This window comes from Clytia hemisphaerica, unplaced genomic scaffold (assembly GCF_902728285.1).
Source record: "Clytia hemisphaerica strain Z4C2 unplaced genomic scaffold, Clytia hemisphaerica genome assembly, whole genome shotgun sequence".
NCBI classification, from domain to species: domain Eukaryota; kingdom Metazoa; phylum Cnidaria; class Hydrozoa; order Leptothecata; family Clytiidae; genus Clytia; species Clytia hemisphaerica.
In genome coordinates, this window is record NW_027103994.1 from 303,608 (window position 1) to 323,526 (window position 19,919).

A 19,919-nucleotide genomic window follows, 5' to 3' on the forward strand; every position below is an offset into this window, starting at 1 on the left:
AGTGGAGCCTCCATAACTGGAACACGTAAGGGGAACACAAATTTGTTCGAGTTATGGAAATTTCGAGTTATGGAGTATGGCTTAACTGAAAGGACCCTTAAACTTATTCGAGTTAAAGAGGATATTTAGTTATTAAATAATTAATAATAAGCAGATATTGAGGCAAAAACAAAACATAAATTATGTAAATAGTCGAAAGATTCACATAAAACACTCCCATAATCGAACTTTCGAATGTTTTTCTTTTTTAATGATTTTCTTAATTACTTTGAGACATGAAATTTGTTCATGAAATCGACAATAGATTTATTTTAATAGATTTCTTTGATAAACAACAAGAGGGGTTGGTCTAAAAAGCAGGGTAGCCAATTGGGCTAGGTTGTGGGGTTGCTAAATATTTTACAGACCAGAATAGAAAAAACGAAAATGAATGCATAGAACCACATTTTACTAACCAGGGAGCATGAATCTGATTGATACTTAGATTGATCATGTATGATTCCAAAGAAAGATAAACAAAGATATAAATTACCACGTGTTAATGCACAAGGAGTAAGAAATAGAGCTTCATTATAATAGAGCTATTTCAAAAGACTTTCTGTACCTATTATAAGCTGCCATATTTAAAAGTTTTGAAAGGAATTAATTGTTTGAAACATCTAAACATGATTTAAAAATTAAACAATAGATTCAATAACAAAGGATTGTTAAGATATGACAAGATTAGAGATCATATGGCCCAAAGGCGATTCCAAAGCTATTATCATCGAATTATAGCTTCACAGAAATAACAATTAAAAACATAAATAAAATCTAAATCTAAAATATTAAAAACTGTTTTGTATATATTTTTTATTCGGGTCTGTAAATTTTAATCCCGGACAATTCCCCCTGGTGAATTCCCCCCCGGTGAATTCCCCTCCAGTAAATTCCCCCCTGGTGAATTCCCCCCAGAAAATTCCCACCCGGAGAATTCCCCCCTGGTGAACTAAAAAATCATGTAATTTGAAATAAGCGAGTTGTGAATTTGAAAAACTTTTTAAAAATCCTTGACCCTAAAATTGGAGGTTTGTTTCGACTGAAAGTTTTAAATTAGTCTCTCTAAGGGTCGGAAAATTCAGGATTTTTAGAAAATTTTTTGATTTACAGAGAAAAAATTGTAATAAAGTCTCTCTAAGTAAGGGTATGACTTTTTTCAAAAATCGAAAAACAAAAAATTCAAAAAGTCTCTCTAAGGGTCACCTTTTCAGCAAAAATATCAGTCTCTCTAAGGGTCGGTTTTCGGAGGTCCCTTCCGCACATACCTCTCATTCGCCAACCCTAGTACCCCCCTTGGGTTACAGTCCATGATTTCGAAACTTAAAAACACATATGAAAATATATGGGTGGGAATTCACCAGGAGGGAATTCACCGAGGGGAATTTTCCGGGGGGGAATTCACCAGGGGGAAATTTACTGGGGGGAATTCACCGGGGGGGAATTCACCAGGGGGGAATTCACCAGGGGGGAATTGTCCGGACACCACGAAGCCAAGAAGGAAGACAAAATGGCGCCAGGTCTCTTGAGAAGTAACAAAGTTCAGTACCTTTGGAAAAAAGGCTGTTGTGGCTGAAATTCGAAAGGAATCTTAAATTGTATTACATGGAATCATTAACAAGATGTTGTAATAGTTATTTCCACATGAAAACAGGTTTCAGATTTTAAAAGTTTAGGCAAAAAGAGGTACCCATAACCTAGCCCAATTGGCTACCCCATTGGCTATCCTGCTCTTTAGACCAACCCCAACAAGAGCGACAAAAAAATCAAATTTTGAAAGCAAAATTTGAAAAAAAATCTACCGTGGTATAATAGCCATAGTATATCAGGAATTATTCAATGGCTGTTTTTGCCTACAGGTATATAATAATTAAATTTATTTTTATAAAATAATATATATTTAAATTAATCAAAAAATTTCAGAAATATCATCTCCAGGCGCTGTCACAATACACTCTATCCACCATTTTTAGCACGATTTGCAATGTGATATTATCCCGGGGGGGGGGGGTATTTAGGCAAATGGATGGTACGGTATGTGCCACACTTAAGGGTACCTTTTTTGGACTTCCAAAGCCCCGCTAAGGAAGGGTCGGAAAAATCAGAAAATCAAATTTCAGTCCCACTAAGGGTTGGAAAATAGGAAAATTTCAACTTTTTACCCCCTGAAAGATAGAAATTTGGTCAAAATTGGTCATAATTGTCCCACTAAGGGTCGTAAAATTCCCAAAATTTTCCTTTGTTTTCTCCTTTTTAGTCCCAGTAAAGAGTCCAAAGTTTGAAAGTCGGGCGGCACCCCCCGTTATTGACCACCTTGCAAAATATTTTTGAAGACACCAAGAAAGTTACGTTATCAATTTAAAGTATATTACAGTTGACTCTCTCTAATTCGATCTTTGAGGGACCAAAAATTTTCTTCGAATTATGGAAAGATTCAGGGAGCATTTTGTACGATATTCCAACACAAGCAAGGGGGGGGGGCAAATTTTTTAGTTCGAATTACAGAAAGATTCGAATAATAAGGGTTTGATTTAAAGATGATTGGCTGTATTTTTTACTTATATTTTAATCAGTTTGATAAAAAATCTGCATTTTGGACGAAAGTTTGGATTACTCGTTATGTTTCTTGAAAGTTCCAAAGATAATAGCAGACATTTTATCGCCGTGGTAAAAGTCATTCGTAACTTTGTGAGCATCCCAACGTTCATAGCGGTCACCTTCACGCGATTCATACATTTTCAAACTTTTACTACTTTAAAGGATGTAAAAGAACGAAATTGATTCTTTTCCAATACTGTTGTATGCTGTCTTCAATATAAAAGATACCATCAATATCCTCTCTCTTTCTTCCATCTCTGTGTGTTATCAGCCATAACGAATTAAAATATTTGCCACAGTTACTTTTAATGAAAACATATTTTGACGTACCACTAGAAACAGATTCAATTTCCCCCTGCTGCAACAATAAACTGATTTCTTTGTACCAATCCTGATATGATGCAAACAGATTAATTTCCATTGGTTTATTTTCAAAGAATTTATCAGCACCCCAAGCAAACCTTTCAGAAACTCGCCATGTTGGTGATTTCAACTCTTTCATTCTAACATTCAGTTCATTCGCTTTTTCTGAAATTTCTTTGTCTTTTTCAAGCAATTTCATTTTGTATTGATTTTCAATTTCAGCAATTTTAAGTTGACTTGCATTTTCCATATCAGCTAGTTTGAGTTTGAACTCGTTTTCTTTAGCAGCTATCTCTTGGTCTTTCTCTGCCAGTTGCATTTTGAAGTCGTTTTCCTTAGTGGTCATTTTATTGTCTTTCTCAGCAAGTTTGATTTCAAACTCAGTTTGTTGTTGAAGCACTTTCTTCTCTGTTTCACTGTCAGCGATTCTTTGATTCGACCCCATGGGCAGCTTTGAGTTTGACGAGTTCGAGCTGGTGAGATAATGATTGGTTATCCTTTTCAAGCTGCATAATTCTCATTCGATTATTATTTTCGGATTCGAGAAATTTGATCTTATTTTCAAACATCATTCTCTCCATTTCTCTGGTATGTTCTTCTTTAAGCTTGGCGATTTCAGGGCTATCAATTTTATTGGTGACATTTCTACCAGCAGCACTATGTGCAAGATTTAGCAGATCTTCACTTCGTAGTAAATCCATATGTTTTTGTTTATTTTTTCAAAAAAACTAAAATGAAGACGTAGATACATAAGAATCTCGCCAAGTAAAAGTGAAACCCTCGTAAGATAGTCTATAGTTCAGATCTCTCTGTTTTGAATAAATTAAAGTTCCCATTCGACTTCAAATTAGCGACAGTAAAATATATGTAGTCCAGCATATAATAGGCTATGTAAACAACCTTATCAAAATCATACGGTTCAGCAAACGAGTTTTTATTGTCAGGTTTTCGGGCTAGGTCAAAGAGCAAAGACGTATGAGAAAAAATTTCGTTTAAAAGCAATCCAGGTAACTTTGTACACTGGGGGGGGTTGGTACTTGTACTATGTGCGGACGGTAAGGGTCGTTTTTTCACTTTTCAAAGTCTCTCTAAGGGTCGGAAAAATCAGAAAGTTTTAAATTAGTCTCTCTAAGGGTCGGAAAATTCAAGACTTTTAGGAAATTTTTTGATTTCCAGAGAACAAATTGTAATAAAGTCTCTCTAAGGGTATGACTTTTTTCAAAAATCGAAAAAATAATTCAAAAAGTCTCTCTAAGGGTCACCTTTTCAGCAAAAATCAGTCTCTCTAAGGGTCGGCTTTCGGAGGTCCCGTCCGCACATACCCCTCATTCGCCAACCCTATTTCGCCAACCCCCCGGACTTTGTATTCAACTTTAAGAAGCAATGGCCGAGTGGTCTAAAGCCTAAACAAGTATCCCCGTAATTTATAATACAGTAGTCCGTTTCAAATCAAAGGTAGGCGAGCCAGCTGACCATGTAACCCCGTGAACACTCGAAAAGCTAAAAGTCCTAGATTACTAAGTTTATCGACAATGAAATACCACAGTATCTAACTCTTTAAATGGCTTTCTTGTTTCAATCAAATATCAATCAAACAAAAAAAACCTATGCAAGCATATCAACGAAGCTATCTTTTCTACTTCACTCACGATAATTTAAGATTAAATCAATTAAAAACGTTTTTGTATGATTGCTTGGTTATAACATGTTCATGTTACAGTATGTGGCCCCCAAAACGGCGATCATATTTGAAATTTCTCTCAAATCTAGAGGAAAAGAGATTTTACAAAACTTTTTGCTTCATGAAAACCTTTAACATCTCTTCTTTATTTCCTGGAAGTTCTTTTTCAAAATTTTCAATTTCAACAATATTTTTCAATCGCTTAAAGATAGGTAGCTTTTTTCTAATGGCCCCCAAAACGGAGGTTTGAAATTTTAGCGATTTCTCGAGATATCTTTAAGATATGAATACAAAATTTTGACCATAGTTTTGAAATACGATTTAGAGGGTTTTGGGCATAAATCTATTTGATAAAATTTTTACAGTATACCCCTGGTTGTCAAAATGCAAGTTTGGGGCCCCCAAAACGGAGGTGTAGTTAAAATCAAATTATTAAGCTCAGTGGTAATAGGGGGAAAACTATGAACATATTTGTGTTTTCCCTTAAATTTACGACCCATGGATGTAAAATTTATGATTTTTATGAAATATTTCAAGATTTTCGATATTGCAAAGTCCGAACTGAAAATTTAGAAATTTTCAAAATGACAATTTTGATTTAACAACGTTTTAATCAAGTTTTTGAAAAAAATCTCTTTTGAAAATAGTTCCATTCATGTATGGAATAAGCTGTGAAAATTTTAGAAAAAAAGCTTAACTGAAACTGAAAATATTAAGCTTTAAAGATATTTTTCTCCTATATTTTGCAAAAAAATGACAGAATTTACCGTTTTTGCTGATTCAGCGAAAAATTTTATATATAATGTTAATTTTTTGTTATAAACTATTAACTCAAGGTGATAGGAATAGAATTCCAAGATTTTTTGCTTTTTCTCATATTTAGAATTTTCGTTTTTGTCAATGCTGATTCTAGGGCTCCAAAATACTGGTTGACCTTCAAGATGCTATATCTTTTACCCAGCCTCTAAAGTCACAGATGTATTTGCATTTTCTGAACGGCATTAGGTGTAAAAAGTTTCCTATACCCCGTTTTCATAACTTATTTTCAATATCCAAGGAGCTAGAGTGAGTTATATGCAATTTTTATCTAATTTTGGTGTTAAAATATCTCCTTTAGACGCAGATATGTTATTTTGAATCTGTCTAAAACCAGCAAAAACATGCTCATTTTTAAGTATAACCATCATTCTTTCAAAATAAACAAAAATCGTTTAATTCTGATAAATCTACAAGTCAGAATCTTCATTTTTATGAAAACCTCCGTTTTGGGGGCCGTCTCCGTTTTGGGGGCCATATACTGTATATAAAAAAACAAATAAGCTTTAACTACACGCATTTTTTTCTTTATAAGAATATACTTTTTTCTTTATAAGAATATTCACGATGAAATTGGCCAAACTAAGTGAGCCTAAGGCTGTCTTTTTCAGAACATTTTACCTGTAAATTGCCAAAATATTCCCTAGCAATGCTAAAAAGGGCAAAAAATTGCCAAACTTTTTTTGAGCTATGTATTGCATGCTAGATTTAGACTGGGACCGTAAGGAATATTTTAGGATGATTTTTCCGAAAAAGTTAAGAATATCCTAGACGGACAATATATCATTATGATATTACGATATAACATAGTTGTATATTATAAAACGTAATATGTTGCGCGCCGGTGTTTAAGGGCTCTGACCAGAGTGAATTTTGATATTCGTCATGTACAAAACATAAATTTCTGCCTGATGTAGCTAACAGAACTTTGACATGTTATATATTTTCTGTTAGGCTAATTATCCTTGAGTCTGAAAATTTAAGAATCGCAAAGAAAAAATTTGATGAAGAAGAACATGAAGACTTTTGCGAAATACTCTTTTCAACTTTGAAGAGCTTATTTTCGGCGAAGAAAAACATTTTGAAAATTTTTGTGCAGTAGATGGTATATCTTTTACCAAACTAAGAATAGGAAAATTTTTCTAAAAGCTTACTTGTCTCAAAATCTTGAAAATAGTGCTTTTTGAGCAATTTTTCATCTCAATTTTTCATAGAAAAACAACCATAACTTTTGATGCATTAATTTAGAAAATTTTTCCGAAAATTTTAAAACAGTTCAATTCTTTGCGGACAGTTTGAAAAAACTTCGAAACAAAAAGGTTAATTGCCCATCAAAACCATTAACATATAAACGACTGGACATGTATCTTTTATTGTCTCTTAAAAGTTTTGGTCTGGGATAAAAAAATTTACTTACCGACCGGGGTAAGAGGTAACGACGGGTTGCAGGATGTCGGATATGTGCATGAGGCAGCTATAACAAACTTTAATCTGGTTTAATGTACAAGTGGCTAGGGGACTCATCTCGACATCGTCAGTGTTTCGGCAAGGCACAAATCTCCCAAAACCTGGGAACTGCACACGATTGTATGGAGTGGCGATCGCAACCGTTAAACCACTTATACATGACACAAAGTTCAAACCCTCGTCGTTCATCCCGCATCGCTTGTCGCGCGGTTCACTAAGGAGCGCGTCCTGCAGGCTGCAATCGAAAAGTCGGCTACTGAAGAACATATTGAACCTTTGAAAAAACTTATGAAATCGAAAACAGAAGTTCGTATTAACACAATAAATGTACAAACTCTCAGAAAAGATGAGAAAATATCTGAAGTTATCGTAACATCAGAGAAAACCTACCATAATAGTATTCAAGAAAATCGCTTCGTTCATGAAGACCTACCAACGAAAGAACATTCATTTGGATCATGGAAGCTCGTCACTTGTTCTACCTGGAAAAACGCTGTCGGAGGAATCGGCATTTTTCTCAACCCAAATCCTACAAAGCCATTGCTAATATTGAAATGATAACAAACAGAATCATGATTGCTATGATAATCCGCAAACAACTTTGATATGCTGTTACAGTCCAACCAATTTCAGTGACGAAAAAGATGCTGACGATTTCTACGAAGTCCTCAAATCGGTAACACGGAGAGTACTTGTGGAGATCTCAATGCTCACCTCGGTAAACAAGATGGTTTCAATTACTCTTTTCACGAACAGACTAATAGAAACGGTTCCAAAATGCACAGTTATCTGCAAGCAAACAACCTGATATGTCTCAACACAAATTTCGTGAAGCGAGCAAATCAACTATGGACTCATTAGAACCCAAACGGATACCAAGCACAACTGGACTATATCATGATAAACAAGAAATGGAGAAACAGTTTGAAAAACTGTCGAGCCTTAAACTCTTATGTCTCAGTATGCTCTGACCACCGTGTTGTATCTGCAAAAATAATTCTTACCCTCCGTCCCAACAAAAAGAAATCTCCCACATCCACATCTTATGACTGGTCAGTTCTCAGAAACAACCCAGACATTAAATCATCTTTCGTATTGACCCTCAAAAATAGATCTACAATTCTACGTGATTCAGAAGAGACTGATACTGCGGACAATACTTACAAACATTTTTAAACTTCTTGCCGTGAAGCAGCTGCTGTTAACATTCCTCACAAACCGAAAGAAAAGAAACGAAAACCCTGGGAATGCGAATCCATTCGTCAGAAACGACAACAGCTCCATCAGCTTCAGAAAGTTAAAGAATCTTCACCTACAACAGTAAACATAGATCGTTTTAACGAAGCACGGACTTTGCTGAAAACGGCGTATAAAGATGAACAGACAAACTACCTCGAAAAAAAGATAACCCACATTAGAAACTCAGCAACTAACAAACGCTCAGCAGAAGCATGGAAAACCGTAAATGAAATCACATGCAGAAAATCAACTATCTCTTCAAAGCTAAAAGCAGAAAGCCAAGAAGAAAGACTAAAGCTGTGGGAGAAACATTTCAAAGATCTTCTCGGGAAACCCTAGACTGGGAATCCAGTCGTTTATAACGTTTTTGTTGAAAGCGGGAAATTTTTATGTCGGGATATGGTTAAAATAAACGACTGGGCTAAGGTGGTTTCCGTAGCTTACGGGAGTTCCAGCACGGCCCGCAGATTTCTGCGGGGTGAGAAAACAATCATATACAACAAAATATATAAACAAATAAAAATTTCAGCCAATGAGAATTTCTAAGTGAAAGAAAAAAATAACAAAACAAATCAAACCAACAAGACCCCCTGATTATCTTATCCAAAAACATGAAAAAAGAGAATTTTAATGAAAAGTTTGTTGTGCACAAAATATTCTAGACGACTATATTGATGCTCCTGTCAAGTTTTCTACTTCCTATTTTTTACCGAGTTAAGTCGTCTAGCATGCTAGACTAGGGAAACCCCCACAAGTAATCGATGAACTGTTTACGCCGATAATAAACCAAGAACTTAATATCAAGAAAGGCAATTTTACCATTGAGGAATTGACAAAGGCACTCCAACAAACTAAAAATCATAAAGCCTGTGGTCTTGACGAAATACCAGCGGAAGTATGGAAACTACCTGCCTTCCAAAATCTTCTTCTTGATTTTTGTAACAAGGTGTACAACAGCGATCCCATAAAAAGATGAACAGACGGCTGTATCCTCCCTTTCCCAAAGAAAGGTGACCTCACCCAGACCAAAAACTACAGAGGAATTACACTTACCGCTATATCAGCTAAAATTTACAATCTACTCTTATTAAACCGAATAAGACCAGAAATTGACCCACTACTACGGAAAAACAAAAATGGATTTCGAACGAACCGCTCCACCTCAGGGCAAATTTTAACCATTCGACGTATTTTAGAAGGAGTCAGCCAAAGCGAAACACCTACCTGCAACCCTTTTATTTATTGACTTCTCAAAAGCCTTTGATTCAATTCATCGAGGAAGAATGAAAGATATTCTTCTTGCATATGGAATACCGCTTGAAACAGTCAACGGCATTATGATGTTATACAAAGACACTCGATCTCTAGTCAGATCTCCAGACGGAGATACATCTTTCTTCGACATCACAGCAGGAGTACTCCAAGGCGACACACTGGCCCCTTTCATCTTCGTTATCTGTCTTGATTATGTACTAAGAAAATCTATTGACGAGAAGCTAGACCTTGGTTTAACCTTAGACAAGAAACGAAGCAGACGTCAAAAAGCCAAAAAGATCACCGATGCAGACTACGCTGATGATCTAGCCATATTAACAGACTACCTAAAAGGCGCTGAGACTACCCTCCACAACGTAGAACAACTTGCCAAAGTGATTGGTCTCTATGTCACTTCAACAAAAACAAAGTACATTGCTATCAACCAAAGACTCGACAAGTGATATCAAATCTCTTAATGGGGATAAAATTGATCAAGTGAATGATTTCAACTACCTGGGTAGTTTTATTGCATCTACTGAACAAGATATAAATTGCCGCCTTGGAAAAGCATGGGCTGCATTGAATAACATGACCAAAATCTGGAAATCAACTTTATCAGACAGTTTGAAAAGAAATTTCTTTAGAGCTGTTGTGCGCAGATTTGTAATACCTGCGCAGATTTGTAATACTTTCTGCGCAGATTTGTAATACCTGCGCAGATTTGTAATAACTTTGGCAATTGTAAGAAAATAAAACTTGAGCTGCGCAGAAATGTAATACTGCTTGCGCAGATTTGTAATTTGTAATTTAGATTTTTACTTCGGCATATGTTTCCCACGAAGAAAAGTTTCGAAAAAGAGACTTAGAAAATAATCAGAAAATCACACAAAGGTTGTATATCTTTAGTATGAACATTAAACTTATAAGAAACGAATCAATATAATTTTAATCTAATGAAAATTGGCTTTGGGCAGTTGGTTCTTCAATACAAACNCGAGGTCACAGAAAAAAATCTTTAAATCCCAAACTAGTGAAAATTGGGAATTTCAACCAATTTCTTTTAGGATTAGGGAATGTTAACTTTGGATTCTTTGGAGCATTGGATATTTGTTTTTACCATTCTGGAAATAATTTCCCAAATCTGTTTGGCATATTCGGGATCAATAAAATCCTCTATGGCAAAACCTAAATCATAAACTAAAAATTTTTGAAATAGGTAAAAGTTGTGACCAAGGTAGGGAAACAAAATAACACCAACCGCTAAAATTTTTTCTAAATGAAAAAAGAAACCTATCCGAAAATACAAATTCACAAGTTTGGTAATCTAATTCATAAAGAAACAAGGAAAAATTAGAAATCACATCGTGAAAAATAGACTACTTTAATGGGATTAATTTTCGCGGGTTTGGGTGTCATCCGCGAAAATAAGTCACATTGGAAATTTGAAAAATGCCCATCCGCGAAAATTAGTTTCCGCGGAAATTCCGCTGAATTTTTTTTGCAATCCGCGAAATTTCTATTTTTATCGTTTTTTATTTTTTTTCTACATGAGAGCACGCAACCCTCGAAAAAGGTTAAATCCTCGATATGCTTGTTAGCAAAAAATCGTTTTCCTCAAAATTTTCTTCACAAATTTGCAAACTTGGAAGAGGTATTGGAAATTTTTTTATCTAAAGTGATCGCTTATTGTTAAAAGTTTTTCAATGCAAGAGGGTAATCCAACTGGCTTAAAATTAAACATTTAAAAGGATATGTAAGAAAAGGAGGGAAAACGGAAAACAAAAGAATTTATTTTCAATGATAAGAAAGAGTGAAAATAACGAAACAACAATTTTAAAAATTCTCAATTTTCCTGGAAAAATTTTATTTCAATGTTTTGACCATTTTTAAAAATTTTAATTTGTACCCCAATCCGCGAAATTAAATCCCCGCGAAAAATCAGGAAATCCCTCATCCGCGAAAATTTATCCCATTAAAGTACATCAGAAATGGAAACCTATCCGAAAACACAAATTCACAAGTTTAGTAATTTGGTAATTTAGTTAGGGAAAGGAAATATCACGAATTGTGACCTTGCTTGCTTTATTCTATTCTTTCTCTGGATCGGGAAATGTGATTTCTCGAATTAGGGAAATAAAATTTCCCAGATTGGGATATTCGATTTACCGAACTCTTTAATTTGAGTGTATTCTTTAAACAATTAATTAAATCAGAACCTATTTTTTTCAAACCTTCAAATAAGGCAATTCAATCAAAAATTTTAAATTATCACAAATTAGAGCCTGAGTTCGGGAAAATTATTTTCAGGTTAGGTAAAATTGATTTCCCTAACTTGTATTACGCATGCGTGAGAAAAAACCACAAGTGATTTTTCACTCAAAAGTGTTCGAGTTCTTTTTTTGCCGACTTTTTTTCTTTTTTAGCCAACTTTTTTTTTTTTTTTGCTGACTCTTTTTCTTTTTTTGCCAACTTTTTTTCTTTTTTTGATTTGAAGACTTTTTTCTTTTTTTTTGTCAACTTTTTTTCTGTTTTTGAAAACTTTTTCTCTTTTTTTGCAGACTGTTTTTCTTTTTTTGCGGACTTTTTTTCTTTTTTTGAAAACTTTTTTTCTTTTTTTTGCGGACTTTTTTTTCTTTTTTAAAAAAAAAACCCAGGTTAAAAAATGGCATGGTTTGTTATATTTTAGTGTCTAGATCTCGAGATAATTCATATCTAAGGTGTATATATACTGAAAAACTGCTGACTCAGCTGAAAATATCGATGATTTTCTATACTTAAACCAAAATATCTGTCGAGATCTATAGACATCCAAAGTTAACAAACAATACCAATTATGGATACTAATAAATTAGAGCTATCCAGCCGCCAGCTGTGAGAAAGATTTTTCCTAAAAAAATGCTCCCAGCAAAATGCTGACGTCATCGGAAAACGCCATAAACGTCCATTTTCGCCTTCAAAATGCCATTTCTCGGGACCAGATGGTCGAAACTCAACAAATGAGCCCATTTTATTTATCTACTTTTCACACTGAATCCGTTGCTAACAAATATCTGATGTTTTACAGACCTCGAAAAAAACGTTAGTTAAGGGGGGACTCTTGATAAGTTCTATTGATTAACTAAAAATCAATTCACTCGAAAACTGCAGGATATTCGAAGGGCAATTTTTTCTTGTCTGTCAATTCCTTTTTGTCAATTCTGCACTTTATTAGGAGCATAATATCAAAAATTTGCCCTCATCAACTAAAAGAAAGCAGTCTCGAAAAAAAAAGTTTCAAAAAAAAAATCCGCAAAAAAAGAAAAAAAGTCCGCAAAAAAAAAAAAAAAGTCTGGAAAAAAAAAGAAAAAAAGTTTTCAAAAAAAGAAAAAAAGTTGTAGTCGGGGAGCAGAATTCAAAAATGGCATTTTTGCTTAACCCTAAAAAAGAATGGGGTTGTTATATACCGTTGGAACGGAAATTTTATGCTGATTATGGAAACCCAGGTCTTAAAAAGTCTATCCTGGACGATTTTGAAAACGAGGCTGGAGTTTGCACTCCTCCGTGGTGTTTTTTCGATTTTACCTGTTTTAGAAAAATGCTGACTGTCAGCAAAGTAAAGGTTTTTAGAATTTAATTTTTTTTGAAAATTGCTACCAATAGAATTGCCTTTTAGCAAAAAATTCAAAATTTTTGAAAAAAACGTTTTTTGCACTCCTTCTTAGAGGTTTTTTGCAAAAATCAGCGTTTTTTACAAAAATATATTGCTAAAACAAGTCTGCTGGCAACTGAAATCCGGTTCAAATGACCCCTTTAATGGTTTTGACGGAAGAACTATATCTTACCACGACAAAAAAACCGAAAACTGCTGTCAAAAAACAATTATTTGGCTTTTTGCTCTCCTTCTTTGGTGTTTTTTGACAAAAATCGATTTTAGCCGTTTTTAACCAAAATTCGACTTTTACAAACTATTCCCTTAATTTTGGAAACTGAATGCCTTCGTATCTCTAAAAGTTATTCTCCATTATGTAAAATGATGAAAAAAATCAAAAGTTGATCTCCTCCGTTGATGCTTTTTGACCAAAAAGTTATGTTTTTGTACGAATTTCTGCCTAATGGTCCAGGGGAATTTCAGGTTTAATTTAGGGAACCCAAAATTTGCGTACACATGAAATTTGATCGAAATGTGTTCATTAGGTCCTTAGGAGTGAAAAACCATCGAGTGACACTTTTCACACCTTGGGCATTTTCCATAATGGTGGAAATTTCAAAATGGCGGATTTTTTTTGAAATTTTGATGTCTCTGAACATGGACATATTATATACCGTTGGAAAGGGTTTTTCATGCTGAACAACTTTTTTGGTTACAAAAAAGTCATAAAATGTACTCAATGTGAGTAAAAGGGGACAGAAGGTGTTAAAATGATGTCATCATCACCACCAAAAATTTGACATTTGCTTCAAATTATTGAAAAGTGAGTGACTACAGGACTTTGAAAACCTTGAAAAGCTTATGAAGAAACTTTAAAATAGACCAAACAACCTTGAAAAGTGTACATATGATCTAAAGGAATTCCTTGAAAACCTTGAAAAAGAGCATTTTGTCTTCTGGCCCGAAGTCTCTTTCTATACAAGCAATATTTCCAAAAAAATTGCGTGCTTGCTTCTCTCGTTTTTCTCGTAATCTCGAGAATACTACGAAATAATCTTTTATACACACCTCGTTCAAGAGTATTGTACTACCAGTCAAAATCAAATGGAGCCCCGAGAAACCTTAAAGACACTCAATAAATGAACCGAAAACCGTGAAAATGCCTAAAATTTGACCCTACAAAACTTAAAACCTTGCAACTAATGAGAACAATTCTGTAGACACCCCGGAAAAGAATTTTTCGAACTGAACATTCTTTTCGCTTAATACTAAAAAGTCTGAAATTTTACTGAGTAATGTGTTATGTAGGATGTAATGTAGAGTATAAAGCAATAGCAATGAAATATAAGCCGAAGGCTAGAAGTCATGCTCTGAAATACTGATTGAAAGTGGAAGAGATTCCAATGGTTTTAACTCTCTAGACCACCTTTTCTTTGTTCGCTTGACCCACAAGGGTAATCTAGTTCATTACAGATTCGCTTCATCTAGTTCGCTTACGTAGCAGGCAGCTACAAAGAAACCATCGGTGTCATCAAGCAAAACTAAATAATCGTCATTTTTATTTTTACACCCCTGTAGCATCAATAAACCGTTGAGAATTTCTTAGCAGGTGGGGAGCTTGAAGGGGCTAAGTGCTAACGGGAATGGCAAATCTCTTTTTTTATCATCGAGATGGTTTTTTAGTCCACTTTTTTCAATTGATATGAGTTCTGGGGTTATACGTTTGTGTGTTTTTACAATACCTTGCATCTGTGGTACATCACATCACATCCTGTCTGTAGAACTGGCGCTTAAACCCTTTAGGTAGATCTCCTATTTGACGATGGATTAGGTTAAAAGGTTTGATTACCAGGTCAAACTAAGAGGCCCCCAGCGGACCAAAAATACACGCATTCACGCAAGTTTTTCTCAAATTCATGCAAACCCGATTTTTTGGGAAATCGGGGAAATTTTCGGAAAAAATCAGGGAAATTGTCAAAGATAGGGGAAATTTGCACAAATTTGGGTGAGAAGGAAAAATTCACGCATTCACGCAATAAAAAATGGATTTTCACGCATTAACACAAACCGCTGGGGGCCCAACTAAGTAATAGTAAAGCTTTACAGATTCCGAAGCAAGCACATGGGCATCTATAAATCACTCACACATTGGTTTGTTTTATTACAAGATACAGATATTACAGATATGCAACAATAGTGACATTTTCAATCATACCCAAACATTTCCTCTTTCCAAGATCTTCTTTAAACTCTTATATCTTGGATGATTGATGATTTAACTACTTTTTCAGACAGACTATTCAACTGTTTGATGCCTCGATAGTAAAGAGAGTTGCTATAGGGTCCACGATCACCATAACTTTCGAAAACTTTTACCAGTTCAGAGCTGTGTTCTCAGGTCTTATGTATTTGTTGGTTAAATTTTTTAGAAACACATGATTTGTTGTCATAGTGATTCAAAAGTTTGAAGATCTCAACTATATCATAACGCAAGCCTATATTTCAGACTTGGGATTCCGATTCTTTGTAATCCAATCATCAATTCAATTACAGAGCAAATACCATCGTTAAATCGCCTTTAAATGATAAAGGTGCCTTCGATAAAAGTGCGCAGGCACCTTTTCTATTAAACTGTCGCTAGACTATGTATTGAAGACTTCACTCAACCGCCACAAAAATACAGTGTAATAGAGGCGTAGCCACGAGTTTTCGTTTCGGGGGGCGAAATTGGAAAAGTTTTCACCTTTTTTAGAGGAAATTTATGCGCCGCAGGCGTAAATTTTTGCTGTAAGCAAGTTCAAATAGCTTAACAAATGGCATTGGAAATCTCAAAGTTAGTGAGAATAAGGTCATAAAAAGTGTAAAAAACGTTTAAAAAAAATTCTAAGAAATGTCAAGCAGCTTAAAGGATGCCTTAAAAAGGTCAGATGTAGCCAGAAAAAGGTTACAAAAACTACAGACCCCTTCACATTCTATTGGGAAAACTTTGACCTTTTTGGTAAATTTTTATATTTTTTGGGAGAACCGCCCATCCCCCCGTGGATATGCCACTGTGTTATTCCTCAAAGATCAAGAAGCAGGTACTACTTTACAGATACAATCTGGGCAATTCCGAAGATGCAGAAAAACTCTTCCACACTATCAAAGTTTCTCCTGTCATAGTTCTACATGTTAGCTCAAAAAATATCAAATACATGGATATACTCTTGTAATGTAAAATGTAGAAGAATTCAACTGCCTTGGCAGTCCCAAAGCCTCCACTGGCATGTTAATGTGAGAATCTCAAAATGATTAAGTAATTACTACTGAATCAAACCTTCATGGCAAGATTAAACACAACCTTTTTCGTGCTACAGTCGAATCAGTGCTTTTTTATGGTGCACCAACATCAGCATGAAAATACTTTTCAATGGTATATAGACATTCATCAATATAATGGAGCAAATGTCAATGCTTTGGACAGTGATGACGTTATTTTGATACCTTCTATCACTTTTTACTCGTACATTGCAAATTACTTAGGGGGGGTTTTCAGGGGTCTTAAATACCGTCATACCGACAAAATTTTGGGTCAAATACCGTAATACCCTCGGTGAAGGAAGCCTAATATAGTCGCGCGGCTGAGGTCGAAAAAAGTGGCTAGAAAATGATTTTCGTGATACACCTCTTAGATTCCACTTTTTTCGATGGAAACTCTCGAATTAGTATATGTAGATTCCAAAATCAAAAAGTTTCCACGATATTATCGTGCAAGTAACGAGTAATTGGCGATTTTTTGCGTTTCCAGGCAAAATTGCAAGGCCTGGAAATTCATGATTTTTGGGGGGTCTTCAAATTGAAAAAAAACCTACATCACATGATAGAGCTCTTCAAACTGAGTAAAAAAGTGTATTACACCAAAGTCCCAACTTCTCTGGATCAAAAGTTATGGGCCTATTTGTGGTCAAAAAGGTGTTTAATTTTATGCAGATTGTGGGGAAATTCCCTGTTTTCCATCAGTTTTTTACCACAAATAGGCCAATAAATTTTGATCTAAAGAAGTTGGGACTTTGGTGTAATACACTTTTTTGCTCAGTTTGAAGAGCTCTATCATGTGATATAGGTCTTTTTTTAATTTGAAGACCCCCCAAAAATCATGAATTTCCAGGCCTTGCAATTTTGCCTGGAAACACAAAAAATCGCCAATTACTCGTTACTTGCACGATAATATCGTGGAAACTTTTTGATTTTGTAATCTACACATACTAATTCGCGAGTTTCCGTTGTTTTTTTTGGAATCTAAAAGATGTATCACGAAATGAAACGTTTTTCGACCTCAGCCGCGCGACTAATACCGATACCGATATTATATTTATGTTTTTTTTCGAAAATGATGAATTTTCAGTTATCAAATCTATTGTGTAGTAACAAATTAGAAACTGTACAAACAAGTCTTGTACTTTATGAGCCCCCCCCCAGTCAACCCTCAATTCAGGTATTCACGCACCAATTTTGCTTTTACATCTTTGGTTAAACGATTGTGACCTTATTGGGCTAAATTTAACCTTTTTATGGTCTCTTTTAAACAGATTGACCTATTCTTATACCAAAGATTTTCGCCAATATATAAAGTTTTTTGCTTGTTTTGTGACCTTATTCTCGATATCGTCGAATTTTTAAGGCCTCTTTTACAGCTATTTGAGCTTTCATAAAGCAATATTTTAGGTCTGCCGTGCCAAAGTTACTTGCTTGTTACTGGAGGCAAATGCAAAATTAAGCCTTTCCCCCAATAATTTCTTCCTCGCAGACCCGTAAGATGTCTTTTATATTGAGAATTAATTTAAGATCGAAGTTTGGGGCCAATCATGGTCTGAGAAGCCGTAGACTTCAAAACAGGCTTCATAGAGGTGGTGCTGTGGTGCAACTAGAGGACGCGAATTCTAAAGTTTAACCCCTCCCTATGGGAGGAAAGATAATAAATGGAAAATAAGAACGCGAGCGAAGCGAGCGCGAAAATTTTTCGACAATTTTCGCTCTCCTTTGTTATTGAAAAACGGCCTTAATACGCTATTGTTATCCAAGTATGCCTTGCCAATGTTTGATTTTATTTAACACTGACCATTTGTTGGCAAAAATATGGTACGGCAAGTGACGTACCTGCCGTACCCGTTGCGGCGTTCCAAGAGTTTCGCACAAGAAAAAATTTAAAATTTAGAATGCCTAGATTGCCTGAAAACGCATCATGTGCATCATGATGTGAATTATTTTTTAATCGTTCGATGCTGCACAAGATGTTTTTAGAACTATCTACTTTTACTAATTATTGAAGGAGTAAATACCGCCTCTACTGTCTCTAAGTTACTGCAGTATCAGTGTATTGTATTGTAGTAGCAATATAAGTGAATACGGAGAGACGACCATATCATTTAGTGCTGACGGAGAAAATTTTATCTAGACTCATTCGTTGGATGCAGTATTTGCATCACCATCAAGTTGTCATTAAAAAAAATGCGCCCGCAGAAAAATAACGAAAATATTTGTTTAGGTAGATATCGTAAAGTTTTGCTTATTTTGAATAACCTCACCATGACAATAAGTCATTAGGACATTCAAGATTGTGCGAGCGAAGCGAGCAAGAAAATTTTACTGGTTAAATGGTGGAATAGACTTTAGAAATAGATAGATCTTAAATCGATCTTTTTTGAACAATTTTCTGCATGAAACTCGTGAAGAAACTAAAAGGTAAATAGTTTTATACCGAAATACCGTTTTTTATTGATAAAAATATCGAAATACCGACAAAAAAACAGGCAATTTACCGATACCGGTAGAAAATGAAATACCGTAATCCCGTCGTTTTTTTTTTCGTAATACCGATTTACCGGTGGTAAAAAGGCCCAATACCGTCGTACCGTAAAAGTGAAAACCCCCCCCAAAATCATCGAAAATATGTGGTTTTGTTTTTTATACTATCAACTTGCCAACGATGAGCTTTAATTAAAGAATTCTTCAGATGAGATGGAGTTTTTATAAGATACTTTAATAATTGGTCATTTAGTAATAAAAATGACGTGTTCTTTAGAAAAAGTAACAGAATTGTTTTATTACTGGTTAACGACCAACCAAATCAAATAAGAGCTTGTAAAAGCTCCATCTCGTCCGAATTCGTACTGATCTAGAAAATAGTTTTCACAGCGATTCCAGTAATGAAGAATATTCTAACCGTCACAACCTTGTTTCCAGGTCTCTCTCTATTAATCATTTAACATTTGAGAACAAAGGTACTGGTGGCAAATTGATTTTGCTAATATTTCATTTTAGAGTAAAAATTAGCCAATAAGCGAAATATGTAATTTCACATCGACAAACAAATATTATTAATGGCGGGAGATTAATTTTTCATAATTACAATCAAAAACACAGTATATTAAAGTTTCGTGGGTTGGTTTGAAAATAGGGTACAAAATTAATTATGTACCAAAAAAAAGTCCTTAATAACACCCTGTAGTTATTTTAACACGAGTTCACAATATTATGGAATCGATAAAAGGATTCGCGAAAACCCCCTAATGTATTCTATTTCGAAACTACTAAAAATGTGTTATCGGTACCTGCTACGAAGTTTTAGCAATCGCCCCACGATAATCCTTTTAAAATACATGTTTTTTTCTTTATAAGCATTGCGTTTATAAGCATAAATAGGCTCATATATGGCAAAAATTTAAGCATATGCTAAACATCAACTTGAGCCTTCATTTTCAGAATTTGTTTGTTTTTGGCTAGAATTTCGAAATTTCTCTAAAATTTTGTTTAAGATGTAAGCATCCCTTAAAGCATATTTCAGCGTTGTAAATC